Source organism: Lotus japonicus, chromosome 3 (assembly GCF_012489685.1).
Source record: "Lotus japonicus ecotype B-129 chromosome 3, LjGifu_v1.2".
NCBI lineage: Eukaryota > Viridiplantae > Streptophyta > Magnoliopsida > Fabales > Fabaceae > Lotus > Lotus japonicus.
Window position 1 is genome coordinate 69,884,884 of NC_080043.1, and position 13,006 is coordinate 69,897,889.

General features: G+C 36.2%; 1 long non-coding RNA gene across 1 annotated transcript; it reads left to right on the forward strand.

Annotated features, from left to right (window-relative positions):
- Positions 1-283: 283 nt before the first annotated feature.
- Positions 284-800, forward strand: LOC130745542 (uncharacterized). Its single transcript, XR_009021810.1, has 2 exons — positions 284-435; positions 569-800. It is a non-coding gene; the product is annotated as an uncharacterized LOC130745542 (long non-coding RNA).
- Positions 801-13,006: the final 12,206 nt, after the last annotated feature.

Below are 13,006 nucleotides of genomic sequence, written 5' to 3' on the forward strand. Positions count from 1 at the left end.
ACAAACATCACTATCTCTCTCACACACACACGTATATATATACACACACATTTGTGTGTCATAAAATTTAAACATTAGTTTTCTTTAAATCTTTACAAAATAAAGGAATAAACTTTAGATATGAGGTCTAAGAGACATGTGACCCATGATTTCATGATACATTGAGCATATATATATATATATATATATATATATATATATATATATATATATATATATATATAAAAGGTGAGAGCACTAAATAGTGACCATTAGATACATGTCAATGGTTAATATTTAATTTATATTTTAAACAGTCACTTGACTCTGCTGTTCCCCCTTCCTCCCTATTTTCCAATGGCAAACTTCTGGTTTGCATTCCACTTCCAGTAACCGCTCGTCGCCATGTTCTTCTCCTTCTCTAGCTGCTTCGCCCCTATCCCTAGAAATGATGAAGTAAGTTCCTTCTTCCCCTTCTCTTGAGCGTTCAATAGCCACCCACTTGTTCGTCTTCTCTTTGAAATATTTTGAAATGTTTGAATTTGTACCTTTATAGTGCTAATTGCTCTTGTATGTTGCATCTTTGCAGGATGTTGATGTGTATAAATTCTAGTTGGGTCTATAATATCACATATGTATATGGGTGTCACTTTTCAATTGTCTTAAGAACTAAATGAGGAGACATTTCATTGAGAAACATGAAATGAGATTGAGATTTCTAAGGGTCATTTGCTCATTTCTGCAACCCTTGTAGTTGTCCTATTAATATATCACGCTTTATGAAAATACATAGGAATATCAAGCTGGTTTTCATATCAAAAGGGTCATTACAACATAACTCATGAACAAGTCTTTGAGATAGTTTTCAAGTTCATGTCTGTTAAGAGATATTAATGGTGAGGTTGTTGCAACTAGGATACAGTTAAGTTGCATATCCTATCACAAGTATAAGTCATGAGACTTCACATTCTTCCTTCAGTTTATCTGTGACTATTGCAACAACATTGATTTGTAATTAGAGAATTTGTAATTTCTATTATTTTCCTCTCTTTCATGTTCGCAGTTTAAGAAATGTATTTTATGTTGGGAAATAATATGTTGGGGAGATGTTGCAACACTTGAAACAAAGGAGGTCGATGACGGAAGCACTTAAAGATTCAAAGTGTGTATACACACTAACCTTTAGGTTCAATTCGCCTCCACCAATTAATATATATTCACTATATTGGATGCAATTGAGAAGAATGACAAATTTCCTTCAGAGTACTTTGAATACTTTTATGTGATTTGCACTAGCAGAACAAGCATATCTTTGATAGTATTTTACAGAAAGATGATTCCCACAATTCATTTATGTATTAGTGACGTGAAGGATGATTTAGAATAATGTAAATGGAAGAGAAATTGGTTGAATTATGTCAAATTTCATATATGATTTTGTTGCCCAAGTATTGCGGGAGATACCAGGAATCGAACCATGTACATGCAGGTAGGTAGCCCGTTGCACATCCACTAGACCACTTTGAATATATTGATATAACTTTGAATATTAATTATTATAATCAGTGATACAATGCCTATTTCCTAGTTTATATATTTTGGAAATATTTCTTACATTCTAAAGTTTCCAACTATCGAATTGATCATGTATGATGTATCTCGCTATGTATTCCATACTTCCAATGAAAAAAAATATCATTATAGTAATTTATTTTCAAATGTACCATATGAACTTTCAGTAGTAGTGTATGATTTTTCATTTTAGACAATGGAACAGATTAATTTGTTTTAGTATCATTTTAGACAATGTAGCAAGTTAAGTTTAATTAATTCTTTATCATTTTATAAGTGATGTCTTTTGGTAGACTTCAACAACTTAAGTTATGTCTTTGTAAGTTGATTCTGGTACATATGATCTGTTAGTCCATGTCCATGTCTCCATAGATCATCAATTTTCAAGTTGTTGAACTAATATAACAAAATTCCTTATAATACCTCATTGTTTAGATACTCATTTGAAATTGTTTTCTTATATAGAAATTAAAAAAATGAAAATACATAGTATTAGTGAAAAATTTATCGATTGGCAATCATATTGAATACACTTGTTGTGAATATTTTGGTTGTTTTCTTATTACAAGGATTACAAGAAAATGGAAGGAATGAGGAAAGACACCGGCGATATAGTATAAGCAATCATATTGAATACACTTGTTGTGACAACCAATATACATTTTTCTGACTTGACACATACATTTTGAGATAGCCAATCTCTTTTTCTCTCAAAAACTCTTATAATTTATTTCTATTCAATGACTAATATACTAGTTAGATTATGCTCGGGAAGCTCAATGTAACACTTCTGAGCAGTGGTAGCATCTTTTGGAAGAATTAATGGGATAATGTCTTCTTGCCTTGTACTCTTTCCTGAAGTTCACAAATGGGTTACTGACCTTATTGCGGTAGCTTCTTTTGTAATGGTCTTTTCACTTGTTTTGTAATCTTCTACAACTTCTATGTCATATCAAACCCTGGTGTCAATCAAAACACTGAACCTGTTGTAGTAACACTAGCCACCCATTTGAGTTTTCCCCACCCAAGGGAAAGGGATGTAGAACTCAAAATTGCACCATTGGATAAACCCAAATTAGCCCACTCTATTCTTTGATCCTTGATGATGGACCTTCCCTTTCCACCTTGCAGTTTTTTAACAAATTCACCATCAACTTTTGATATTGCATTCCTCAACTTACCCTCCAACTTTATCAACAGAACCATCATTATTAAAAAAATCAATTATTTTCATTGTAATGTGCATATAAATCTATGATGCATTTCAGCAAACATGTGAGATGCATTATGAGTGGGGATGAGAAGACAAATGAACCATCCAAAATTGCCTTCACCATGATTATCAATCGAAACAATAGAGGGCAAGTTATGGCATAACAAGATACGAAATGTAAGAACATGAAAGACTCTTACTTTTTTAAATGATCTCACTTCTTTTTTTCACATATGAATGATCTCACTTCAATTCCAAGTATTTTTTTTTTATTCTTTTTTAGAGTTTAGTTAAAACTGATATATTTTTTTCAAAAAACTGATACATGTTAAACAACTAAAATAAAAATAAAAATTGTAGTGCCATAAATTGTTACTTAAATTATATCAATGTAACCCCACAAAACTTGTCTTTTACTATCAACTAGTGGGCTACAACATAGTGCATGTTAAGAGTGAAAATATGGCTTATATGGTCATTAATCCTAGATTATAAATGTTTATGTCAAGAAACCCCACAATAATCAATATGAAGTAACCTAAAATGCCTACAATGACATTTGTGTTTGTCCTTAAAACTTGCCGCAAAATCGAAATTTTGGCAGGATGTGGGCTATAAAGATCTAACCGGTCAATGGAGGAAGAGGAAACCAAGAAGACATGACCATGATTTGGGAAGGCATACCAAGCCCTAGTTTTTTTTAGATAAGCCATGGAATAGATACCAAGCCTTAGTAAAGCTCCATAGCCTCCATTCCACCTCCCAAGATCCTCTAATGGGATTAACCTAGGATAAGAAGAGAGAAAAGAAAATAGAAGAAGAAAGTGAAAAGTGACCATAAACCTCGTGCTTCTAATCTTTAAGACATGTTTACTGTCACTATGGGCGGGTTCGTGCCCAACTTTTTTAGCATTGGGCTCATGTAATGAACTAGCTCTTGCGACTTCGTCCACTATTAGATCAGGTTGAAATTTTGTTATATTGTTCATGACACAGATTTTCAATATGACCGGTTGGATCATCAAGCAAGTGTAAGTGCAAGGAGAAAAATCTCACGCAAGAAGCAGCCATGTCACTCTAGTTAAACCTACAAAACCAAAAATGCCAAAATCACATCAAAGATAGTTAATAAATTCTAGAAAATCCTAAAATCAACTATGAAATGCAAAACGCATGAACTAAGACTAAAAAAGTATTAAAATTATCAAAATAACCTCCTAAACCATATTAAAATACTCACGAAAAACACCAAGAAACTCGAGTCAACACCTCTCGTGCCCTTAAACCCGACTATTGTGAGGCGACCCTGCAGCCTTCCAGTTGTTTATGGATAATAAATATCTAAGTATGATTGCTTGGAAAATTCGTGGAGGAACAAGAGCTTGTGGCCCTAGGAGGGTAAAAGGTCTCATTCGGACCTTTCAAAATTATATTTTTGTAGGTTGAAACCCATTGTGGTTTTTATGGAGTGGCGTCTTTTTGGCGAGGAATGGGTTATGGATTATGTTGTGCGTCGGAAGTAGTGAGTCATAGTAGAGATATTTGGATCTTGGCTCCTTTCACCTGGACCTTTACCGTCTGGTTGACATTCATACTCAAGCAGTCTCGGTGCTATCTACCAAGGTATTAGGGGATGGGTGTTCTCTATTACTTACGTGAATCCTAACCCCATCAAGAGAGAGGATCTCTAGTTGCGCGTGATAACCCTTCGTCAACACATCATAGACCCCAGACTTGCGCTTGGTGATTTCAATGGGATTTGTTCGCCATCTGAAGTGGTGGGAGGAGAGTTTTGTGAATCTTTTTACTTCGTAGCCACAAGCAATAAATTTACGTGGGAAAGAAGGAACAATGGGAGGAGGATCATGGCGAAGTATCTGGGTAGAGCTTTGGGGGACCTTGCTTGGAGACACTTCTTCTAGAGGCCTATGTGGAACATCATTCTCGGCTATACTATGACCATTGCCCTCTTTTCGTGAGATGCGATGTGGATACAGGTGATTATAGAGCATGCCCTTTTTCGCTTCAATGCGGCTTGGGTGACTCATCAATGCTTCAAACCGTTGGTGCACGATACTTGGGGGGGGGGGGGGGGGGAACTGGGTTCATTGATGGGAAAATGAGCAATATGAAGATGTTTCCTTAGTCTTTAACAAGGGCAAAACTTACATGCAGTTACTTATGTGCTGTTTTTACTGTTTTGCAATCAAAATATGAAATTTTGGATTTTATTTTCCACATCAGATATTAATAAAAACCCACCCACCCCTTTAACCTCCCTAACCGTGACCTCTGTTTCATTTTCCATCTCCGACGATGCTGCTCAGGCCACCCACCGGAGGAACCGCCGTCGAAGTCGAGCGGAGTGGTCCTAGAGAACTGCACCTGCTCGTGGTGGCCCTGAGCCTGGTGGTGGTGGTTGAAAATCATGGGGGCGGAATGCAAGGAAAGCCACATGCCTTGCCGTGATTCTTGTCTTTCCCAGCGGCCGCGACGTTCTAGTTTTTGTCTTCATCATCTTTATTGCCCAAATTTAGTTTGGGCATGAAATTGCTTATGTATTCTTCCTATGATCATTTCAATAACACTCTGTTTATGTTGTGATTCAGATCTAGGGTTAACAGAAATTGTTAAGTTAGGACTTAGAGACTAGAGGCTAATTTTTATAACTAATAACGGGGAAGGAAACCTGTTTCCTTGTGGAAACATGAATCATCTTCATCCGTAGTTTTGATAGAAAAATGTCTGGTACCTTTTTCCCTCAGTTTCAAGCTTCCCTTATTATTTTGGTACATGAGAAAGTGGTGATTTAGGTGGATGACGGTTCCTCCATTGAGTGGCCTCAGCAGCAGCTAGAGAAATGGTAATTTGCTAAAGTTCCTCTGACAGAAAACGAAATAGAGGTGTCAAAGGAGGTTATCAATTCTGCAAAGTGCGTGGGTGAGTTTTTACTAATATCTGATGTGGAAAATAAAATCCAAATTCCAAATGTCACATTTTGATTGCAAAACAGTAAAAACAGCACATAAGCAACTGCATGTAAGTTTTGCCCCTTTAACAAAGAGGTCTTTGGTAGTATTCACAAAACAAAGAAACGAGTCGAGCGACGTCTACAAGTCCTTTAACAATATTGAAGTGGTGGGAGACATAATCAATTCTGCGACTTGAGAAGTCTCTAGGGAGGAATATGAGCATATTCTTTTGCAAGAGAAGCTGATGTGGTTTCAAAAATAGTCTCACTTTAATATCAAGTATTTTTTTTTAGGTTTTAGTGAAAATTGATATATGTTAAACAATTAATATAGATAAGTGCGGTACCATAGTAGTATTATTTATTTATATAGTATTGTTGCCACCATTTTTATATGATTTAGTCCCATATTTTATTAACATCAAGAACTAAATTAAAGACTGTTTATTTTTATTCCAAATGAAAAAATAAAGAATCAACTCGAAAATTAAATATGTATCATTTTGGATTAAATATCTGACGATATTTCTAGATTAGTTTAACACCATTGTTTTTTCTTTTGTTTACATGGAGGGAGTTTAACACCAATGTTAAACAATTCATTTAAGTTAAGAGCACATGTACTTGTGAAATTGAGATAACTCTTAGACATTTGACAGCACACATGAGTCGAAATTGCTATAGCAATTTAACACACCAAAAAGATAAAGAAAAGTTAACATAGTGTGGTTAAGAGGACATGTACTTGTGAATCAAATATGATTAATACATAATGGGATAATTGCGCATTGTCCGCACAAGAGGCTATTGATGCTCGAGTTTTCATCACATTAAGTTATAATTAAACCTGAAATCTTACTAGTCACTCATTGGTATATAATTATAAACACTTCACTAGTAATGCTTTAAATCTTTCTTGAATTATTAATTGGAAAACCTTTTTAATTCCGTATCTGTAAAATTTACTATGTTCTTACATACAACGTATAATATATATATATATATATATATATATATATATATATATATATATATATATAATGACAAATTCAGCACCGATGAAATCAGAAGTTTCTGCAGGGGTTTCTAGAGAAGAATACGTTGGAGACAAAGTGGATTAATGATCTTCATCTCCCTTGTCATAGGTAGTCTTGACAGGAGTAGAATTGACATATCCTGCAAGATGAATAGTTGATCCATCATGAGAGAGTGAAGGACGAGCACTTGACTCGGGTTGGTTCCTTCTAGACATAGAAAATGATCTTCTGGACATGGCTGATTGGAAATCATTAGAGGATGTCCTAACAGATCTAGGGATAGAGAAAGAATTTCTCCTATCAAAGATAAGATCAACTTGGCCAGATTGGTGTTGGATGATTTCACGAAATTCAGGGGTTTCAACAGGTTGGGCAGGAGCTGCCTTTTCTACAGACCATTTTTCAGGAAGGGTGATATCGCTCCATCGGATAGTTTTAGGAACAATAACATTGGCCTTATCATAATCAGTAAGGAAAAGGGTGGTTTCTCCAGATTTCTCACAATTTGTTCGCAAGAAATAAGATTTGATAGAGTTCATTACTTTGTATTGAACCCTATAGATTAGAGAGATAGGGACAGAATCGTCCTTCATATCAAGGCCGTGAAGCTTAATATTTAGGAAGAGAACGTCAAGGATGTTTTTATCATCCAAACTAACTGTTAGGTCAGGGAAACAATTGAAAAAGATTGGTCCATTACTCAGGCTAGTTTCAACCGTGCCTAAGAGGGAGTCATGGAACCGATTATGTCTAACATCCCTAAGACAAAGAAGTACAACAATATCAAGAGACTTCCTAGTCATGGGTTTCAGACCTACTTGAACACTACCAATATGTAGATAGTTAAAATTCTTATTGATATGATCTTTGACGCTTTTTTCAGAAAGCAGGTGGATTTCTTCATCATCTGTTCTGAGTTTATAAGTTTGTTCAACAGTTTTGATGATGAAATCTGACCTTTTGAAGAAAGATCCATTTGGTTTATAGATCTCAGTATGAGAAATTTTTGGAATTTCCCAGTTATCGAGATCTTGATTGATGTCTTCAAAATGAATTTCTTCTTTGAAAACATTTTTAGATTTTAATTGATTAGATTGATGATGATGATCTAAGGAAGAAGAAGAGGGTTGGGAAGATTTGAATGATAGCTTGGAAGAAAAAGAGCGAAGCATCATAAATAACAAACCTTCCTTACCCGTAAGTATCATCGCCATCACCTGGTTCTATAGAAACAGATAAATAAATTAGAAATATAAGTTATGTTCTGTTTTGTTCTTAATAGTTGAGCAGTATAGATTTGGATCAGACTTAAGTCACCACAAACAAAAAACTAAACAAGGACTTTAAAAATATTCAGAAATAACATACCATATCTGTAGTATGGCCCAAATATAGACTTACTGCCTCTCAGGGACTTACTGCCTTATGCCTCCGCTGCAGATATGATCATAAGTCTGAATAATAATAATCCTTGAGGATCTCTGAGAAAGCTTTCATTTTAGTTTAGTTTTTATGTGTACTACCAGTCTAGATCCGTTTCCATATTGCTTAATTAAATAAGAACAAAGCAGATAAACAACTTATATCTAACTTAATTAACATGTTCCTACTTCCCCATCAGGCTCTGATACCAAGAGGGGTTCGGAAGCAGATAAGGAGGGGGATGAAGAGGATTAAGAGAAGTAGGAGGCCACCTTGCAGGGGCTTATCACATAAATAAAAATAAAATTTAAACAGAAATAAAATTTAGGAGGTAAAACCGTCCATTTATATTACATAAAAGATAGAAATATTACAGAAAGAAAAATTGAAGAAAGATTGAAGAAAGAAGACAGAGAAGTAGTGCTTACAATCACTCAGTCCTCTCTCTAAATGTTTCTCTAACTAGGTGTATCCAAACTCTGATGACAAAGTTCAGAAGAAGCCTATTTAAAGGAAAAATTGAACACTGTTTAAATAGTTCCGGTTGAATAGTTCCAGTGGCCGGTACTATTTGACGGGTACTATTTGCTACAGTAAAAAGTTTTACCGTTGCTACAGTGGATTACAATAATTGAAACTGAATTATTACAAAACCAAATGATTACAAAACGACAAAGCTCAGCAGAGGTCATCATCACTTGATTCTGAAGATTCCAGGACAAAATCTGACCCAAAAGAGGATTGCGAGGAGATTTTATGCTGGGGGGCCTTTGAAGATGAGGCCTGCTCTTTTGGCTCTTTCAATAATTGAAGAGCAGATTGGAGATTTTTCAACAAGTCTTTCTCCGTTGAAGCTCCTGCAAGGGCCGCTGTGATGTGGGCCTTCTGATTAAGCAAGAGGCTGGATTGCGGACTAGCGTGCTTAAGGCAATTCTGGTTGGTCTTGAACCACTGATTCACATTCTCTTTGTAAGCTTTGGAAGCATCAAAAATCTTCCACCATTTGATTAGAGCTTGTTTATAGAGAATTGGTTGGGTTTTAGTCTTAAGACCATAACGCCAAGAAAATACCCATGAAAGGGAAAAGATTGTATAAAAATTTAAACAATCAGGGTAATTGTTTAACTCTTTATTCCAATGTTTCAAAAAGTGATTGTAACCCTCAAGAACTTCAGAGGGAAAGATCTCAATTGTTGGTCCAAAGAAGTTCCACCAGGAATGAAACCAACTTGGAAATGGGTATTTGTTGGTCCATTTGAAATAAATGAGCCAAGAGTGTTTTAGATTTTTATTCTGAAAACCAAGGATTGTATTATCTCATGCTCTAATGTAATCCCAATAGTTAAAACCTACTGGGTCAAAGTTCTGGGAAAATTTCTTGTAACTATTTGGATTGGGTCCAAAGTCAGTGGGACGAAGGACACGGAGAATTTGAAGTGTAGAATGAGTAATTAGGGAGTCATCAGATTTGTCCCTAAAATGCTTAATTTCTACACTGTTTGTATCTACAAGAATGAACTCATAGAATCTTTGGGTTTTATTTGGGTGAATGGGGTCAAGATGATTAAGGAAGAGTTTGGTACCAATTTTGTTGGCAAGGTTAGCTCCCCCAGAGTTGTCCCACCATTCTGGTTCAATAAGGGTTTGGAATCTGGAGATTGATTTGGTCAGGTAACCGGAAATCTGATTAGGCTGACTGGATTGGGCAACAACAGGTTTTTTCCCGTAATGAGTTGCTAGATTATTAGTTTTTTCAATAATAGATTGGAGAGATGGGAGATCTTGGTCATCACCTTCATCTGCGATGCTGGCCCAAGTTTTTTTTGGGAGATTGATAAGGCCTTGGGGAACCTCATTCAGGCCTGATTGTTGGAAGGCAAGAAGTGTTTCAATTGGTAAAGCATAATCTGCTTTGGTTTGCTTGGGTTGAGGAGATTGGGTTTGAGCAGTGGGCTCAGTTTTCTGGACAGTGGGTCCAGGTTGATGGGCAGTGGGCCCGGATAAGATTAGAGAATCAGAAATTACAATACCTTTGCTTTTGTCTTTGTTTCTGCCTCTCCCCCGGGATGAGGAAGAGCCTCTGGAGGCCATATTAAGATGGCTTAATTGCAACTTTGGTCCCCGACGTTTACCAATACCACGATTTTGGTCCCCCACCTAATTTAATTACATGGATGGTCCCCGACGTTGTAGGCCGTGTGCAACGTTAGTCCTACCGTTTATTTCTTAATGGAGGAGGCTTACGTGGACGTCCAATTGGAGAGAGAAAGGAGGTATGAGGAGAGAGGGAAGCATGTGAGTATCACGTGACCCTTATCTGAACCCATTATACCCAAACCCCTGACCTCCCTAGAACGAAGAAGGTAACACGATTTAGATCTCTAGGGTTTCAGATTTGGGTATAATGGGTTCATATAAGGTTCACGTGAGTTCACGTGATACTCACGTGATTCCCTCTCTCCTCATACCTCTTTTTTCTCTCCAACTAGACGTCCACGTAAGTCTCCTCCATTAAGAAATAAACGGTAGGACTAACGTTGCACACGACCTACAACGTCGGGGACCATCCATGTAATTAAATTAGGTGGGGGACCAAAATCGTGGCATTGGTAAACGTCGGGGACCAAAGTTGCAATTAAGCCTATTAAGATCTTCCCTGCAGATACTCACGAGTAAGGAAATCAGGAAGTGAATTTGCAGATCCTTTTATATATTCTATTTCAAAGTCAAAAACGCTTAAAATAGCTTGCCATCTGGCAAAGATATGTTTTGAAGCTAGATTTTTGACATCTTTTTGCAGAATATCTTTAGCAGATTTACAGTCCACACGGACCAAGAATTTTTGATTAATCAAATCTGATTGAAATTTTGAAATAGATAAAACAATTGCTAAAACTTCTTTTTTAACAGTAGAATAATTCTGCTGAGCAGGGTTCCAATGTTTTGAAGTAAAAGCTATAATTTGTTCTTTGTCAAAGATTCTTTGTTTCAAAATGCCACTCATATTGTCCGAAGGGGACGGTAAAAGCGGTTTTATATCTATCCTTCTCCTGCAATTGGATTTGCCAGAATCCAGACTTCATGTCAAATTTTGAAAATATCTTAGCATCATGTAGTCTGGCTAGGAGATCCTTTTTGTTAGGAATAGGATACATAATCCAACAAAGAGCTTGATTGAGGGGCTTGTAGTTGATAACAAGCCTGGGGGTTCCTCTTTCTATCTCAGTCTGTTTGTTGACATAAAAGGCTGCGCAGGACCAGGGACTCTTGCTTCTGCGAATCAATTTTTTCTTTAGAAGATCATCGATTTCTCTCTGGCAAAATTGAAGAAGTTTTCATTTGGATTGGCCTTGCTTTAGTTGGGATTTGTTTATCAGAAAAATCTTTTTCATAAGGAAGATCAACCATATGGCACTTCCTTTCCCAAAAAGCATTAGGCAAATTAGAACAAATGCTGGATTGAATATTTTTTAAAATAGTTTCAATCCTAGATTTGACTAAAGATTGTTGTAATTGAACTTCAATATTTTTGTAAGAGATTTCTTCTTTGAGGAAATTGATTTGCTTCTCTTTGTAAGATATAATATTCAGAGTCTTAATAAAGGGTGGTTTAGAGAATTTAAAAACAATTGGCTGTCCAAGATGCAGGACAGTGATGCCTTTCTCATCAGTAGTGTAAGGGAAGAGCTTTTTTATGAAAGGCGTCCCAATAATGACCTTGTTGTTTAAATTTCTGACTAACAGAAAGGAAGTTTCAATTTCAAGACTATCATTTTTGATAATAGCCGAGGGGATCTTATATTTGATTATTAGTTTAGAACCTTCAGCAGCACTGAGTTTCTCAGTTGTTTTTTCAAAATATCTGGTGGGAATGAGTCCCTCAGAAATACAACTGGAATCAGCACCAGTGTCAAAGAGTGCTGGAGTTTCTAAAGTAAAATCTCCTATAAGGATCTTAATATTGATATAAAATTTCTGAATGGTGACATAGTTAATTATTTCCAGAAAATCACCAATATTGTTGTTAGAAGCAGGATTGGAAGTTGATGAAGATCTTGAAGAACTATCTCCTTCAGAATTTTCTTCAGTCAGTTTATCTAAGATAAGTTGCTGACTATTTTGGATTTGTTTGAGGCTTTTAACCTCAGCTTTAAGGGCATTGACTTCAGATTGAAGGTCTTGAATAGTGACAGGTTTGATAGTAGATTTTTCAAGACGCTTGAAGGTATCTCTGAGATTGAATTTATTGGTAGTAATGGGACTTTTGGGAGGCCCATCTTCAAGAGTAAATTTGAGACGTTCCAAGTATATTTTCTTCTCATCAGGATCAGGGATAGAATTAATGGCCCTGAAGAGTAAATCTTGCTCATTGGTCAAGACATTGATAGAAGATGATGATTGAGAATCATCATTCTGGATTTGATTTAGGTCCTCAGAGTCCGAGGGAGCAGATTCCTCTTCATCAGTAGTTTGAATGAGAAGATTATTGATCTTGTCTTCAACCTCAGGTTCAAGATGAAGCTCAGAAATTCTTCTTTTGAGTCTGCAATACCTGCTAATATGGCCTGACTTGCCACAGTTATAACAGGTGACATCTTTTCCTTGAGAGGGTCTATCCTCAGGAGGGATTTTTGGAGCTTGCGTAGAATGGGGTTTAGATCTAGGTTTGGGCTTCCTATGATCGTTTCTGCTAGATCTCCTTTTCCACTGTTGTTTAGGAGGATCTTGCTTTTTGGGTTTAGGTTTCTTAGGGCATGGCTGAATACCAAACTGTTCGCAGAAGGTACCCAAATCCCTGCGATTCTGAGATTT